Genomic DNA, 18,976 nt, shown 5'->3' with positions numbered 1-18,976 from the left:
AAGGTTTATGTTTACCAAAGTGGAACTAACCGATTTGGTTTGGTTTTTACTAAATTCGTAAAGAAAGTCGTAGAAGGAAAAGCTTCGCGTGAATTAAGCGTTTTTTCCGGAACACTGTTTCTTTGAACGGTCAGTGCAAGCAAACTGCAGGGTGGGCTGTAAGTCATTTGTCACTATCAACCCTTAGACTTTGTTTTGACGAGAGTCATGGTAGTCAGTTGTGAACTTAAATAAATCGTATGACACTAGCATTTTGAGGCTATGGTGTTTGCTGTTATGTGACAAAGAAGGAATAGGAAGGAAGTTAACCACAGAAACAAAATGTATTTGTTTTACATACTCGGTGTGAACATGACCGTAATTTCAGTGATGTTCATGATTTGTTTGTGGAACATTTTCCAATCATCGAACAGTCGTCTCCGCAATGTATTCGCAAATTAAATTTTAGATTTAAGAGTCCGGGTTGGTAGCGTAGCTTCTTCGTTCAGGCAGGCCAATATAATCTTAATGTTGTCATTTCACGCATGTTTTGAGTAGTCTCCGACTAAACCTGGGCGAATAGCGCCCAAGAAGTAAGCAATACCAAGAACAAGCTGATATTGAGGCCATATGTGCCTACTGTATTTGAAGGCCTGAATGAAGATGATGAAGACAAGCGTACGGAATTCTGCGAGACGTAATCAGTCGGACAAGAAGCCGAGTCCAAGATTTACAAAGCATACTTTGGGGCGACGACGCGGCTTTTGAGGTGATCGGCACACTGGACAGAGACAAGTGTGCCCTCTGGGACTGTACGAATCCCCATGTGGCATATATGAGCGTGTGGATAGCGGTTTCCAGTGGTCGACTAATCACGCTTTATCTCTTTTGGCAATTTTTAAAATTACCAACAGGTGAAGGAACAATCGATACGGCAACAAGACGGAGTTCAAAATCTTCAAACGTGTGTGAAATCTTAAAGGACTTAACTGCTAAGGTCATCAGTCCCTAAGCTTACACACTACTTAACCTACATTATCCTAAGGACAAACACACACACCCATGCCCGAGGGAGGACTCGAACCTCCGCCGGGATCAGCCGCTAAGTCCATGACTGCAGCGCCTTAGACCGCTCGGCTAATCCCGCGCGGCCAAGACGGAGTACGTCCGCATTATGGAGTTGTTGTAAGAGACTTTATGAATGAAAACTCTGATGAATTGCTTGGTAGATGGGCTATTATTGAAGGCCTTTACAAAATGGTTCAAATGGCTCTGAGCACTGTGGGACTCAACTGCCGTGGTCATAAGTCCCCAAGAACTTAGAACTACTTAAACCTAACTAACCTAAGGACATCACACACATCCATGCCCGAGGCAGGATTCGAACCTGCGACCGTAGCGGTCGTGCGGTTCCAGACTGTAGCGCCTTTAACCGCTCGGTCACTCCGGCCGGCAAGGCCTTTACAATCCCCATGTATCACACCTTGGACCTTACAGTTTCGGGTATACTTAAGAATGAGGTTTATTCCATCAAGACTCGTGATGTTGAGCATATGAAGGAACTAAACCACTCAAATTTGAAAACCTACAGTTCTGGAAGTTTTGCGACAAAGCTTGCAATTCTGTGTTGAAAAGATGCAATGTTTGCTTAGAACGGAACGGAAACTACTTTGAGCATCTTATGTAGATGCACTGGGTTCTACATGAATTACTATTTTGATAATAAATTTATGCTGTATTTTTATGTATTTATTGTACCATAACGCATTTTTGACAACTGCCTCTTGGCCCACCCTGTACTGTCAATTTCGTTCACCTGCTCTTTGACAGAATTACAATGTCGTCGGCAAACCTTAAAGTTTTTATTTCTTCTCCCTGAACTTTAATTCCTACTCCAAATTTTTCTTTTGTTTCCTTTACTGCTTACTCAGTGTATAGATTGAATAACATCGGGGATAGGCTACAACCCTGTCTCATTCTCTTCTCAATCACTGCCTCCCATTTATGCCCCTCTACTCTTATTATTGCCATCTGGTTACAGTACAAGCTGTAAATAGCCTTTCGCTCCCTGTGTTTTACTCCAGCTACCTTTAGAATATCAAAGATATTACTCCAGTCAACATAGTCAAAAGCTTTCTTTAAGTCTAGAAATGCTCTGAACGTACGCGTGCCTTTCCTTAACCTATCTTCTATGAGAAGTCGTAGGGTCAGTGATGCCTCACGCAAAATCCATACTGATCTTTCAAGGTCGGCTTCTACTAGTTTTTCCATTCTTCTGTGAAGAATTCACGTTAATATTTTGCAACCGTCACTTGAAAAAACACACAGAAAATGTGGTGGGGAAGACTAACCAAAGGCTGCGTTTCATTGGCAGCACACTTAGAAAATGTAACAGATCTACTGAGGAGACTGCCTACACTACGCTTGCCCGTCCTCTTTTAGAATACTGCGGCGCGGTGTGGGATGCTTACCAGATAAGGCTAACGGACTACATCGAAAATGTTCAAAGAAAGGCAGCGCGTTTTGTGCTATCGCGAAATATGGGAAAGAGTGTCACGACAATGATACAGGATTTGGGTTGGAAATTACGAGGGCTATCCACAAAGTACATTACGTTTTGGAATTAAAAATAAATAAAGTATTGGTAATTTTTTTATTATATACAGATGAAAGCCACACTTAAATACTGCTTTTCTACATAGTTGCCATTTAAATTAAGGCACTTATCCTATCGATGGACGAGCTTGGAAATTCCTTCGTCGTAAAATTCGGCCGCCTGCGCCTTCAAACACGTAATGACTGTCTTTTGGGGCAGAAAATGTGTGAGTTTTGTGGATTTCCTGGAAACAGGCACTACAATAAACTCTCAAAGGTATTGCCAAACTCTGCACAATCTCAGAAGAGCAATACAAAACAAGCGCAGGGGAAAGTTGGGCTCAAAGATCTTGCTGATTCACGACAACGCCCGGACCCACACGGCAAATGCCACTCGTGAAGTTTTCGAATCTTTTAAATGGGAGTTGTTTCCTCATTCGCCGTACAGTCCCGACCTGGCACCGAGCGACTTCCACTTATTCCCAGCAATGAAGAAGTGGTTGGCTATGCAGCGTTTTGATGACGACGCACAGCTTCAAGAAGAGGTAACCACGTGGTTGAAGGCGCAGGCGGCCGAATTTTACGACGAAGGAATTTCCAAGCTCGTGCATCGCTACGGTAAGTGCCTTAATTTAAATGGCAACTATGTAGAAAGGAAGTATTTAAGTGTGGCTTTCATCTGTATACACTCCTGGAAATGGAAAAAAGAACACATTGACACCGGTGTGTCAGACCCACCATACTTGCTCCGGACACTGCGAGAGGGCTGTACAAGCAATGATCACACGCACGGCACAGCGGACACACCAGGAACCGCGGTGTTGGCCGTCGAATGGCGCTAGCTGCGCAGCATTTGTGCACCGCCGCCGTCAGTGTCAGCCAGTTTGCCGTGGCATACGGAGCTCCATCGCAGTCTTTAACACTGGTAGCATGCCGCGACAGCGTGGACGTGAACCGTATGTGCAGTTGACGGACTTTGAGCGAGGGCGTATAGTGGGCATGCGGGAGGCCGGGTGGACGTACCGCCGAATTGCTCAACACGTGGGGCGTGAGGTCTCCACAGTACATCGATGTTGTCGCCAGTGGTCGGCGGAAGGTGCACGTGCCCGTCGACCTGGGACCGGACCGCAGCGACGCACGGATGCACGCCAAGACCGTAGGAGCCTACGCAGTGCCGTAGGGGACCGCACCGCCACTACCCAGCAAATTAGGGACACTGTTGCTCCTGGGGTATCGGCGAGGACCATTCGCAACCGTCTCCACGAAGCTGGGCTACGGTCCCGCACACCGTTAGGCCGTCTTCCGCTCACGCCCCAACATCGTGCAGCCCGCCTTCAGTGGTGTCGCGACAGGCGTGAATGGAGGGACGAATGGAGACGTGTCGTCTTCAGCGATGAGAGTCGCTTCTGCCTTGGTGCCAATGATGGTCGTATGCGTGTTTGGCGCCGTGCAGGTGAGCGCCACAATCAGGACTGCATACGACCGAGGCACACAGGGCCAACACCCGGCATCATGGTGTGGGGAGCGATCTCCTACACTGGCCGTACACCACTGGTGATCGTCGAGGGGACACTGAATAGTGCACGGTATATCCAAACCGTCATCGAACCCATCGTTCTACCATTCCTAGACCGGCAAGGGAACTTGCTGTTCCAACAGGACAATGCACGTCCGCATGTATCCCGTGCCACCCAACGTGCTCTAGAAGGTTTAAGTCAACTACCCTGGCCAGCAAGATCTCCGGATCTGTCCCACATTGAGCATGTTTGGGACTGGATGAAGCGTCGTCTCACGCGGTCTGCACGTCCAGCACGAACGCTGGTCCAACTGAGGCGCCAGGTGGAAATGGCATGGCAAGCCGTTCCACAGGACTACATCCAGCATCTCTACGATCGTCTCCATGGGAGAATAGCAGCCTGCATTGCTGCGAAAGGTGGATATACACTGTACTAGTGCCGACATTGTGCATGCTCTGTTGCCTGTGTCTATGTGCCTGTGGTTCTGTCAGTGTGATCATGTGATGTATCTGACCCCAGGAATGTGTCAATAAAGTTTCCCCTTCCTGGGACAATGAATTCACGGTGTTCTTATTTCAATTTCCAGGAGTGTATAATAAAAAACGTTTCCAATACTTTATTTATTTTTAATTCCAAAACGCAATGTACTTTGTGGATAGCCCTCGTATTAAAGGAAAGGCGTTTTTCGTTTCGACGGAATCTTCTCACGAAATTCCAATCACCAACTTTCTTCTCCGAATGCGAAAATATTTTTTTGACACCGACGTACATAGGGAGGAACGATCACCGCGATAAAATAAGGGAAATCAGAGCTCGTACGGAAAGATACAGGTGTTCATTCTTTCCGCGTGCTATACGAGATTGGAATAATAGAGAATTGTGAAGGTGGTTGAATGAACCCTCTGCCAAGCACTTAAATGTGACTTGCAGAGTATCCATGTAGATGTAGATGTAATAAATTGATAGTTCGGTAATTTTGACGCCTGTCGGCATTTGCTTTCTTTGGAATTGGAATTCTTCCGTTGTTCTGAAAGTCTGAGTGCATTTCGCCTCTCGCATAAATGTTGCATACCAGATGACATGCATTCCAAATGTTTGAAAATGCGTAAATGCCGATATGGTCGCTTTTTAGAGTAGTGAGTGTGGAGTAGTGACCTCTTTCAGAGCGCAGTGTCTCTGTTTGGTCAGTGACGTGTGCTCTGTCTGCTACAGCAACGGGCTCAGCTTGCACGCAGCACGCTTCACTTGGGTGGCAGCAGGTACAGCACACCGCGCTGCACCAGCTGCTTACACGCGCCTGACACACTGAGCCCTCTCGCGACGCTATGCGCTGACGCAGTTTACGCGACGGCGGCGCCGGAATCCTGCCGCAACATAAAACACGCTCGCGGCCTGCGTTCAGAAACGCAAGCAGTTGGCTCTTCTGCAGGTACCGTCTGGCTGACCGCAGATTCACTCCACAGGGGCGGTCCAGGTTTCTTTCTGCCACTGTCCCCCCTCTCACACACCGCAACCACGCCAAGTTAGAGCTCCTGCTCGTACGTACGAGACGATGGGCTCACGGGGGTCGCATTTCAGGTTTCTTTCTACTGACCTCTAGATGGCGATGTTAAAGTGCGAGATTACTATTCGTGTGTAATTTGTCATTTGCTCTTGTTAACGGAATAAACCAGGGTGATTCTTGTTGGGTTGGCAGAAGAGCCAACACCGTGTTACTGGAGGAGGCCGAAATGCACGCGTTTTAGCTCACGCAGGCTGGCGTGAGGAGGGAAGGACTATACTGACGTGAGGTCTGGAACATGACAAGGAATTAGAATTCACAAAGCGGACGTAATTAGTTAGATAGTTAACTTTAATCCATTAATGATGAACGTCGCTCTTGAAGGTACACGATTCACAATATTATCTGTTCAGAATAGTAACTGAATATGGCGCCTTGCTAGGTCGTAGCAAATGACGTAGCTGAAGACTATGCTAAACTGTCGTCTCTGCAAATGAGAGCGTATGTAGTCAGTGAACCATCGCTAGCAAAGTCGGCTGTACAACTGGGGCGAGTGCTAGGGAGTCTCTCTAGACTAGACCTGCCGTGTGGCGGCGCTCGGTCTGCAATCACTGACAGTGGCGACACGCGGGTCCGACGTATACTAACGGACCGCAGCCGATTTAAAGGCTACCACTTAGCAAGTGTGCTGTCTGGCGGTGACATCACAATTCTAGATTTTGGAAACAATAATCAGAAGTTTTTTTTTCACTAAAGTAACGAATTACGAAACTGACTTCACATCTCTACTGTACACTACTAACAATGTACTACGCATTTTTTAAGTAAAAAAATTCACCTAGCGGACACTACAAGACATCGACGAAGGCCTTCATAGAGTTAGTTGGATAGTTCGTTGATTTGCGGGAGGGGGCCAAACAGCAACGTCATCGATGCCATCGGATTAGGCAAGGATGGCGAAGGAAGTCGGCGGTGGCCTTTCAAAGGAACCATCCAGGCATTTGCCTGAAGCGATTTAGGGAAGTAATCTAAATCACGATGACCGGACACGGGTCTGAACCATCGTCCTCACCAATGCGAGTCCAGTGTGCTAACTAATGCGTCATCTCGCCATCCTCGCAGTCTCGCGGATTGCGAGAGCACTTGATGCGAGCTCTGAGTGCCACAGTTTTCAACCTATGACAAAATTTCAAAAAACTGCTTTCAAATTGATGCTACTGTCTAACGTAGTACGTATGGATATTTAAAAAAAGAATTTTTTTACAGAATTGCGGAACTTTGAAATAAAAGTAATTTTTTTGAGAAAAAAGTCGTTATAAAAACGTGAACCAAAAATCCAGATTAAAATATACTAACGAAAGAAAGATCGCAACATCAAGAAATAATGTTGAATAGTGAAATTCTGGGAATACATCTGTCTAGGCAAAAATTTAAGTCATTAATACTGTAAGATCATAGGTTAATGTAATCTCCAGATAGGCTCGCGCGGGGTAGCCGTGCAGTCTAGGGCGTCTTGTCGGAGGTTCGAGGCCTTCCCCGGACGTGTGTGCGCGCGCGCGCGCGCGCGGGTGTGTGTGTGTGTGTGTGTGTGTGTGTGTGTGTGTGTGTGTGTGTGTGTGTGTATTGTCCTTAGCGTAAGTTACTTTAAGTTAGATTAAATAGTGCGTAAGGCTAGGGACCGATGACCTCAGCAGTTTGGTCCTATAGGAACTTGCCACAAATTGCCAAATTTTAATCTCGAGATACGCCATTGCAAACGTGAAATGCTGGTACATAAATAACTGTTGTAGCCGCAAGAATGTTGCATGCAAGCATACAAATGTGCATGAAGTGTGTTGTACAGGCGTTGGATGTCAGTTTTCAGGACGGTGTTCCCTGCCTGATGCAGTTCGTCTGTCAAAAAAGGGGCCGTTAATGCTGTTTTTCGATGAAGCTGGTCAACTGGAGACAGATCTAGTAATCGAGCACGTCAAGGCCACACGTCGACACTCTGCAGAGCATCTTGAGGTCGTGGGTGGTGGTAACACTGCTGGGAAACAAACACGCCCTTGGAATGATGTTCGTGAATGGCAGCACAGTAAGCCGAATCACCAGACTGACGAACACATTTGTTGTCAGGGTGCGTGGGAGAACCGCAAGAGAGCTGCTGCTGTCAAACGAAATCACACCCCAGCCCATAGCTCCAGGTGTTCGTCCAGTGTGTCTGACGTACACACAGGTTGATTACAGGCCCTCAACGGGCCGCCTCCTAACCTCACTGCACCAGAAAACACAGCAGACCTACGTTAAGGCCACTGTAGATCACCAGTCGCCCGCTTGTCAAATTAAACCTATAAATATGTAAACGCTTGTATACAGGCTGTCAGAAAAAGTAAGACGGAATTATGATTCCGTAAAAATGGACTCTAAAATCCACACCGTATGAGCTATGCGCAGTTGTTCAGTAGAAGAAATGTGTCCCACAGAGGCGAATATGAATAAAGCGCTCATAGGTATTAAGCTATGCATCTTAGAGCCCATATTTAGTACTAATTTTTGTCTTGTTTTGGTCCATACCACTACCTCTCAAAATACCGAGTACTTTTTGTTAGCACTCTGTATATGAATTACGTTATTTTTGTTGTTCTTAAATTCTAGTACCATGACACGTTAAATACAGTTGTAAAACTGATCCACAGATGAATAAAAAATATGCGTGATTCTATCAGCGATGAATTTCGTTAAGGTCGATCAAAATCGTTTCTTTCCCCCTTCAAAAATGAAGCTGTGGGCACAATTATTGAAGACCATAGACATGTATCTTAGCGCTAGACAGTGGCATCTTTAGACGCATCGAAGACTCCATTACAGCCGATTGTGCATCAACGTTTAGCTGCAAAAACAAAACTGGATTTGGAACATCCGCAACTACGGATTAATCAGAAATCCGCTTCAGTTGTAGATAATGTATGTTTTTATTTCACCGCTAGTTCCGGAGGTTTTGTAGTTCCATCATCAGGTGACACACACTGCGAACGCGAGGGAATAGTACAAAACGGTGCAGCTGTTGGAATAAACATGCGTAAACCACGATTACGTGGGTATTGCCATTAATCGTTGCTTGTTACATCGTTCGCGCCATTTTGTACTATCCCCTCGCGTTGTTGTCCGCAGTATGTGGCACCTGATGATGGACCTATGAAACCTTCAGAGCTAGTCGTGCAATAAAACTTGCATTAACTACAACTGAAGCGGATTTCTGAATCAGTTGAAGCTGTGAAAAATATATCTGTTCCCGATGGATTCCACACAATTTGACAAAACCACAAAAATATCGCCGTGTAAACTGCTGTAAGGAAATGGTTCAAATGGCTCTGAGCACTATGGGACTTAACTTCTGATGTCATCAGTCCCCTAGAACTTAGAATCGCTTAAACCCAACTAACCTAAGGACATCACACACATCCACGCCCGAGGCAGGATTCGAACCCGTGACCGTAGCGGTCGCGCGGTTCCAGACTGAAGCGCCTACAACCACTCGGTCACTCCAGCCGGCTGTAAGGAAATGCTCAAATAGTTCAAGGGAGCAAATGCAAACATCGTAACAGGAGACAAAACTTCACATACCCGTACGAGCCTGAATGTAAGCGCAGCAGTCAACTGTTTGGGTGTTGCAATATGAACCGAAACCGACGAAAATGGTTCTTTCGCGAAGCACTCCGAGGAAATGGTCATGGAGTACATAAAGAGAAACAATCGAAGACAGCGCATCGTTATGTAACGATGACCATGATGATGATGATGATGATGATGATTATATTATTATTATTTCTTTACTTTCTCAGACGTTAAGTCTGGTTAAAAAAGGAAAGTGGCACGGACCTTGATCAAGCGTCACTTCCTTTTAACTGTACGGTATATGTTATATTGCATTTAGGAACTTTCGGGTAATTGAACATGTATCAATAATTACAGATTTCTGTAATTGTATATATAAGTTTGGATGTAGCTGTATTGCATTGATGTACTGGTGGATATTGTGTGGTATGACTCCTGTAGTTGATAGTATAATTGGTATAATGTCAACTTTATCCTGATGCCACATGTCCTTGACTTCCTCAGCCAGCTGGATGTATTTTTCAATTTTTTCTCCTGTTTTCTTTTGTATATTTGTTGTATTGGGTATGGATATTTCGATTAGTTGTGTTAATTTCTTCTTTTTATTGGTGAGTATGAGGTCGGGTTTGTTATGTGGTGTTGTTTTATCTGTTATAATGGTTCTGTTCCAGTATAATTTGTATTCATCATTCTCCAGTACATTTTGCGGTGCATACTTGTATGTAGGAACGTGTTGTTTTATAAGTTTATGTTGTAAGGCAAGCTGTTGATGTATTATTTTTGCGACATTGTCATGTCTTCTGGGGTATTCTGTATTTGCTAGTATTGTACATCCGCTTGTGATGTGATCTACTGTTTCTATTTGTTGTTTACAAAGTCTGCATTTATCTGTTGTGGTATTGGGATCTTTAATAATATGCTTGCTGTAATACCTGGTGTTTATTGTTTGATCCTGTATTGCAATTATGAATCCTTCCGTCTCACTGTATATATTGCCTTTTCTGAGCCATGTGTTGGATGCGTCTTGATCGATGTGTGGCTGTGTTAGATGATACGGGTGCTTGCCATGAAGTGTTTTCTTTTTCCAATTTACTTTCTTCGTATCTGTTGATGTTATGTGATCTAAAGGGTTGTAGAAGTGGTTATGAAATTGCAGTGGTGTAGCCGATGTATTTATATGAGTGATTGCCTTGTGTATTTTGCTAGTTTCTGCTCGTTCTAGAAAGAATTTTCTTAAATTGTCTACCTGTCCATAATGTAGGTTTTTTATGTCGATAAATCCCCTTCCTCCTTCCTTTCTGCTTAATGTGAATCTTTCTGTTGCTGAATGTATGTGATGTATTCTATATTTGTGGCATTGTGATCGTGTAAGTGTATTGAGTGCTTCTAGGTCTGTGTTACTCCATTTCACTACTCCAAATGAGTAGGTCAATATTGGTATGGCATAAGTATTTATAGCTTTTGTCTTGTTTCTTGCTGTCAATTCTGTTTTCAGTATTTTTGTTAGTCTTTGTCTATATTTTTCTTTTAGTTCTTCTTTAATATTTGTATTATCTATTCCTATTTTTTGTCTGTATCCTAGATATTTATAGGCATCCGTTTTTTCCATCGCTTCTATGCAGTCGCTGTGGTTATCCAATATGTAATCTTCTTGTTTAGTGTGTTTTCCCTTGACTATGCTATTTTTCTTACATTTGTCTGTTCCAAAATCCATACTTATATCATTGCTGAATCCTTCTGTTATCTTTAGTAATTGGTTGAGTTGTTGATTTGTTGCTGCCAGTAGTTTTAGATCATCCATGTATAGCAAATGTGTGATTTTGTGTGGGTATGTTCCAGTAATATTGTATCGATAATTTGTATTATTTAGTATGTTGGATAGGGGGTTCAGAGCAAGGCAGAACCAGAAAGGACTTAATGAGTCTCCTTGGTATATTCCACGCTTAATCTGTATTGGCTGTGATGGGATATTATTTGAATTTGTTTGGATATTAAGTGTGGTTTTCCAATTTTTCATTACTATGTTTAGGAACTGTATCAATTTAGGATCTACTTTGTATATTTCCAATATTTGTAGTAACCATGAGTGGGGTACACTATCAAAAGCTTTTTGGTAATCAATGTATGCGTAGTGTAGCGACCTTTGTTTAGTTTTAGCTTGATATGTCACCTCTGCATCTGTTATCAGTTGCTCTTTACATCCTCGTGCTCCTTTGCAACAGCCTTTTTGTTCTTCATTTATAATTTTGTTCTGTGTTGTATGTGTCATTAATTTCTGTTTAATGACTGAAGTTAATATTTTGTATATTGTTGGTAGGCATGATATGGGGCGATATTTAGCTGGGTTCGCTGTGTCTGCTTGATCTTTAGGTTTCAGATAAGTTATTCCATGTGTAAGTGTATCAGGGAATGTGTATGGGTCTGCAATGTAACTGTTAAATAATTTAGTTAGATGTGAATGTGTTGAGGTGAACTACTTTAACCAGAAATTTGCTATTTTATCATTTCCAGGGGCTTTCCAATTGTGAGTAGGATTAATTGCTTGGGTGACTTCATGTTGCAAAATTATCACTTCAGGCATTTGTGGTATCATCTTGTATGTGTCTGTTTCTGCTTGTATCCACCGTGCATGCCTGTTATGTTGTACCGGGTTTGACCATATGTTGCTCCAGAAGTGTTCCATGTCTGTTATGTTTGGTGGATTGTTTATTTTAATGTGTGTGTTATCTATTGTCTGGTAAAATTTCTTTTGGTTTGTGTTGAATGTTCGGTTTTGTTTCCTTCTATTTTCACTTTCTTTGTATCTTCTGAGTCGTTTGGCTAATGCTTGTAATTTCTGCTTCTTTTCGTCTAATTGCTCTGTCGCTTCTTGTTGTGAGATTTTACCTAACCTTTTTCGTTTTTTTTTCCGAGATTTCATTTCTTATAAATTGTGTTAGCTGTCCGATGTCTTTTCTCAGTTTTTCTATTCTGATCTGTAGCCTGTGTTGCCATGCTGGTTTTGTGGGTTTCTTCTGTGTGTTGGTTGGTTCTGATCTCTGCCTAGTGTGTATATTTAGTGTAGTGAGTGCTCCTATATAAACCAGTAGTTGTAACTCTTCCATAGTTGTGTTTTCGTTTATTTTGTTGTGTATGATTGTGTTGATAGTTTTTATTGTTGTTTCGACTTGTGGGTTATTTGGTGGTCTATGCAAGAATGGTCTAATGTCTGTATTTGTGTCTTTGTATTCTATATATGTTAGCTGAAATTTTTCATCTATATCTAACATCTGTGTCACTTCGTGTTCTATTTGTGCTTCTTCTGGTGGCTGTCTTAAGATTTCGTTTTCCTCTGATTGTTTAATTGGTGCGTGTTGTTCTTTGTTTGTTTGCTGTGGGATGTTTGAGTCCATTACTGTATTTTCTTCTTCTTCTGATTGCACATTATTTTGTTCCAGTATTTGTTGTACTTGTTGTTTGATGTTTTCTAATTCTGACTGGGGTATCCTGTTATTTTTGATTATTACACGGATCTGATCAGCTAGTCGTTGTTCTGTTAAAAATTTTAATTCTGGGTATCTGGAAATAAATGTTGTGTATACTTGTGATCTGTATCCAGTTGTGTTGGTTCCTAGGTTTGTTGCTTGGTAATAACAGAACATGAGGTGTCGATTAACTTCATCTGACCATCTCATCCTCTGTCTTTGTTTTCCTTCTAGGGTGGTTGCAGGAAGCATATCCTGCAAAACACCTCTATTTGGATTTGAATCATTTTCCAGTTGGCTAGCAGTGTCGTTACCATTGTGGGCGGGCATAGGGTTCAAGCGTCGTCCCCGACCATGACGGCGCTTGTCCGAGGCTTCTTTAGTTCTGTCCTGAACCAACTAATCACACTAAAAGGGGGGTTAGCCCTATTAGTGGTTTGTTCTTTTCGCCGCCTTTTACGACTGGCAGAACATAATAATAATAATAATAATAATAATAATAATAATAATATTATTATTATTATATGTGGTTAGGGCAATGAACAGCAAGGTCACAGGAGCTAAACCTTATCGTTTAGCGCCGTAATCGTGACAATGTCAGCTGTGACACGGCCAGTCAAACAATTGATTATTCGACGGAAAACCGTCGAATTAATGTATCACATCCCATGCTGAGCTCATTTATCGTGTAACGACTTCTTCCAGTGCTCTTATGTCGAACAAGAATTCAGAAGCAGCCATTTTCGTCGTCTCAAGAAACTGTTGAATCCTTCCAAAACCATATTTTTGACGTTGCAACGTCAGACAATTCGAAGGAAGGGAGAAAGCAGACTAGCAAACGCAAAATAGGGCACGTCGTGCGGAAACATCGGCCGCAACTTGAGGAAAAAATTTCTGGGAATGTACGTTTGGACCACAGCATTGTACGGAAGAGAGTCGCGCTCCACGGGAAAACCGGAAAAGAAGGAGATCGAAGCGTCTGAGAAGAGAAGCCACGGAAGGAAGCTGAAAATTTGATGGACTTATACGATAGGGAGTGAGGAGGTTCTGAGCAGAATCAGTGATGAACGGAACATATTGAAAATACTGACAGTGAGGAGGACAGGGTGATAGTTCATCTGTTAAGACACTGGTGGAAGCTGTAGAGGGTAAAAACTGTAGAGGAGGGTAGAGATAGCAACTTAGCCAGAGGATGGTACAGCAGATGAATTCTCGGCGCACCGTATAAGACCAGTCAGGAGACTGTTCAGAAGAAAAAGAGGCGTATTTCACTTCCTCCATCCTTGCTAGGAGGGACGATAGGACCTCGAATATCTGTGGAACAACAGTAGATATTCAAACCGGTTATCACCAGCATGAACATACGGCAGGGGCTTAGTAAACCAAGTACTATTTTCAACACAAACTTGTGTATTTTTAAATGAACAGCCCCTGTTATTTCGTATGAAATCAGTAGCATGTCAAATCACAAATAAAGTGGATTTCGTTACATCGCAATACGTCAATTACATCCCGAGAAATTGCGAAGCGAAGCTGACACTTGAAATAAATGAGCGCACAGCTAGCGCCTCACGTTGCCTGTGTCACGGACTCACACAATGGGAAGGTGTGCGCAATCCACAAACATAAACAGGTAACACGTCCAGCGCAAAGTTACGTATTTCAAGTTGTAAACGTATGTTTATTCTAGCGAAATGACAACTAGAGCAACAATTAGAGATAACACAACTGAATTCACTTTGCTAAACAAATTTATTAGTGTCCTCTCACCCACAGAACCTGTATTGTTGTGCATTACATCCAGCATGGAAAATACACCCACATCTTGACCAATGAAACCGTGTCACTTCGACATACGTTCGACGTGCCCTCTGTTTGCATGAATACACGTTTGCAGACGGGTAAGGAGAGAATGTTGCACACACTGCAGAGTTTCTACAGATATTGCCGCACACACCGCAGTAATACGATGTTGCCTATCCTCTACTGTCGTTGGGGTTCTTTCCTTTCTTTTTTCTTTTTGCATTGATCGTTGTGTTTGGTCGTTGCGGACGTCGCAAGACATCCTGTTCAAGTTCGGTGGTTGATCGTTCCACTCAGTTTTTTTTTATTTATTTATTATTATTACAGAGGGCAACCGGCTCTCTGACCGAACACGCTGAGCTACCGTGCCGGCTGTTCTTGATACACTCTGTCTCTCACTGCGCCCCAGAGAAAGAAGTCTAATTGCGTCAAGTACCTCCCCACACCATACAACTGTTTGGAAATGTCGCATCTACAACGCCTCTGCCAACTTTTGCATTGTCTGCAGGACATCCATCATTTTGGAACCACATTGATAGACGAGTTTCCAATCCTAGATCCTCCATGAGGAGCGCTAGTGTGTGTTGATGAAATGATGCATATCGCTGTCCATTTAATGTTCCACGGTAAGAAAGGGTCCTACATTAGAGTTAGCAATGATACCGCAGCAAATATGTCCACTGTCGATACGCAGTCGGCGAATCCAGTGGGGAGTTTGCAAGGACCAGTAGTGCATGTTCCGCAGATTCACATTACCATGATTCGAAAAAGTCTCGTCCGTAAACAATGTATTGATTAGGAATACTGAATTACCTTGCAACTGCTCAAGTGCAAAACGACATAATGCAATGCGGGATTCAAAGTCATTTCCGTACAGTTCTTGGTGCAGTGAGACATGGAACGGATGAAACCGATGCAGATGCAAGATTCTGCACGCACTACTGTGGCTTATGCCCACACCTCGTGCAATTTCTCGTACACCCACTTGAGGATTGTGCGCTCCTGCAATCAGAACAGCAATTTCGTTTCCATTGCGTCGCTGGCGTTCTACGCCGACGTTTTGTGGGAGCCCAGCTTTCTGTTTCCGTGAGTGTCTTGCACATGTTGCCAGTGGGTCGACGTGACTGACACCGCCGATCTGGGTAGCGTTCAGTGCACAGTGTCGCAGCTGCGGTTGCATTTCTGTGACATTCGCCATAAATTAAAATAGTACCTAGTTTTTCATTATTGAAGGCCGGCATATGGACTAGATGGCGGCAAATGTAACAAGCTACAAGAAAACAGGTTTTAATGTGGCAACGTATGTGAATTACGTTACGGTGTGAGGGCAGTTCAGCTGACCAGATTAGGAGACGTTTGTACACTGAAGGTAGAGCGTGCCGTGCCGACGTTGGTATGTTTACGGCAGGATACAGGCGCCAGTGTAGGCAATCCCTGCTCTGAGCACAGTACTACATGCGATACATTACGTCACAAACTGTGACGCCGTTGCTATCCTTCACAAGCCACATATTTCACAACTTATGAGGTTTATAAACGTGAACCCGTGTGTGTTACCACTAATTGTATCTATAGTTGTCACTTCGCAACAATAAACAATATGCGCAGGACATCCATAATTCTGATACCGCAATATTTGACACATTATAACAGGCGGACCGGTTCAAGTAAGGTACAGCTCAAGAAGCGGCTAAACTATCCCCCTTTAGGAGTGCCATCAATGAAATGTGGGCCAATGATGTGTTGTCATGCAATACCACACCATACATTAACACTCCACTGGCGTAGTACGTCAATCACATCACGATTACCGGCAGCGTGAGGTGCACGCTTGAGTCTCAGAACGTGCGCTAGCTGTGCGCTTCATTTATTTCAGGCGTCAACTTCGCTTCGCAATTTCTCTGGATGTAATTGATGTATTGCGATGTAGCCATTATTTTTGTGATTTTTCATGCTATTGATTTCATACAAAATAATACGTGGTGTCCATTTAAAAAACACAAGTTTATGTTGAAAATAGTATTTGTTTACGTTTTAAAATTTCACATAGTATTTCGTTTCCTAAGCCCCTGACGTACGTTCATGCTGGTGAAAACCGTTTTTGAATATCTATTGTTGTTCCAGAGATATCTGAGGTGGCAGAGTTAGGTGAGACACCATATATAAAACCAGCAATAAGTAAACCAATAGGTCTGTTTTCGTCTCTCATTTGTTCCAGAAGCAACCGACTTCGGCGTCCCCTCACCAGGCCCTCTATGGTAACACAGTGCCTGCGCTATCGCCCGACAAAACGTCATGCAAAAGCGAACCAGTATTCGCAACAGCGTATGTACCACGGCTATATGTTCGTAAACAAGTGTGCTCATATTGTTTACGAAAGTATAGCCGTGGTATATACGCTGTTGCGAATACTGGTTCGCTTTTGCATAATATTTTGTCTGCCAGTACAAGCTCAGCCATTATTTTACCACATAAGGCCTGATGATGGTATAATGAAACGCCGAAACCGGCTGCCGCCGGAACAAATCAGAGATGAAAATGCAACTGTTGGTTTATTTATTGCTAGTTATATAAAAAAAGTCTTTGTGGTAAAAATGTTTCCACAATACCGTTCAACCGCTGCAAACGTTTATAAATTTTAAAGGTGACTACTTTAAGAGACAATAGAACGGTTTCTTCAAAGAATATGTTTTTCTTTCAATCTTTTTGCAGCAGAACTTTCGGCTATGGAGTTAGAGAAGGTGTGTCAATGTGGCACGCACTACTGCTTCATCCTGGCTGCTCCAACGCAACACACGAGGCGCTCTGACTGCTGCATCCATAAGCTCGTGTGTGTTCTCTCTCTCTCTCTCTCTCTCTCTCTCTCTCTCTCTCTCTCTCTCTCAGCACACATACGCACGCTGGACGATTTACGCTGATTGGCGGGTCGGCAGAAACCGCCACGTCTTTCTCACGGCTGCGAGACGTGTGGTTTCGGGCGTGAGGTACGAGCTCTACGCCACGAGTGTGAGAGATATACGTCGTGAGAAAGGGTGCACGTCGTCAGATACAGGAGAAGCAGTTTCTTTAGCTGCACGAACAGACCCGAACCTTCAGAGCCGCACTATCTGAGAGCCGACTTGTTGACGTCAGTCATCGACACGTCACTCCACCCTTTAACTCTGCCGCCTTCCTCTGCATCGCAATACTTTCGTTACTTACCGTCTGCGAATCGGCTTCTCCGTCACTCCACTCTCCTCAGTAACACCACTCGGGACATTTCTACCCTCCTGTTTGTGCCGTATACTTTTATTTTAGAACGTATGTAGACGAATAAATAAAATTCTTTCGAAAAATCACCATTATTTTCAGCACACACATCGTATATATTAAATAGTACTTGTACCCTGTCTTGTTTTTACTTTCTTCTTCCAGCCAGTTTTTTGGGCTCAAGTTTTTCTGGTTAGTTTCTACACAGGCTTTCACTTATAAACGTCAGATATTTGGGATGTCTTTCAGTGTTTGTTAGTTTCAATCATTTACTCCTGATCACACAACAAAAAGCCACTATTATTTTTTCAACAGTTGTCGTTTAAAAATCATAGAGAAGTATGTAAGAGTCATAGTTTGTGAAATTATGCATCTATACCTGAAATTCTACCTCATAAGCCACACTACGGTGCCTGGAAGAGGGTACTTCATGCACCAAAATCATAGGACATCCCTTCAATTTGCCTCTACCCCGCTTTCCGAGCTACACCTCTTATCTCGACATGATGAGTGACAGTGCGTAGAATAAGAGAACTGAATCTTTTAAAATGTGATGCTACAGAAGAATAATGATGAATTAGTCATTTTGGTAATGGCGGAAAGCACAGAGAGTAAAAATTGTAGAGGGAGAGCCGGCCGAAGTGGCCGTGCGGTTAAAGGCGCTGCAGTCTGGAACCGCAAGACCGCTACGGTCGCAGGTTCGAATCCTGCCTCGGGCATGGATGTTTGTGATGTCCTTAGGTTAGTTAGGTTTAACTAGTTCTAAGTTCTAGGGGACTAATGACCTCAGCAGTTGAGTCCCATAGTGCTCAGAGCCATTTGAACCATTTGTAGAGGGAGACCAAGACCTCACTATTGTCCATACGAGTGCAGGTTGGGTAGCAATGCGGAAATGGAGACGCTTGCACAGGGCGTGAAAACTGCATCAAACCAGTCTTCGGACTGAAGACCATAACAGCAGCAGCCTCGAAAACTGGTTTCGTCAGACGTGCTGGCAAAGAGGAGGTACGTTATGCTGTCAGATAATTCGGGTGATTTTGCCATATCCCTCTATTTCACACGCTATTCGTTCTTTAACGCAGCTGACGGTTGTGCTCAAGCTCCAGCAGATATTACACACGCTTATGCCACTGCCAGTTTTTAGGACCATCGGCGATGCGTCTTTAATGCCATCTGTGCTTTGAAAAAGGACTGCCCTTCCATGTTTTACGTAATTTTGGGAACACAAAAAAAGTCACGTGAGACCGTGTATGGCGAGTATAGAGGCTGGA

This window comes from Schistocerca nitens, chromosome 12, assembly GCF_023898315.1.
Source record: "Schistocerca nitens isolate TAMUIC-IGC-003100 chromosome 12, iqSchNite1.1, whole genome shotgun sequence".
NCBI classification, from domain to species: domain Eukaryota; kingdom Metazoa; phylum Arthropoda; class Insecta; order Orthoptera; family Acrididae; genus Schistocerca; species Schistocerca nitens.
This window is presented reverse-complemented; position numbering follows the sequence as displayed.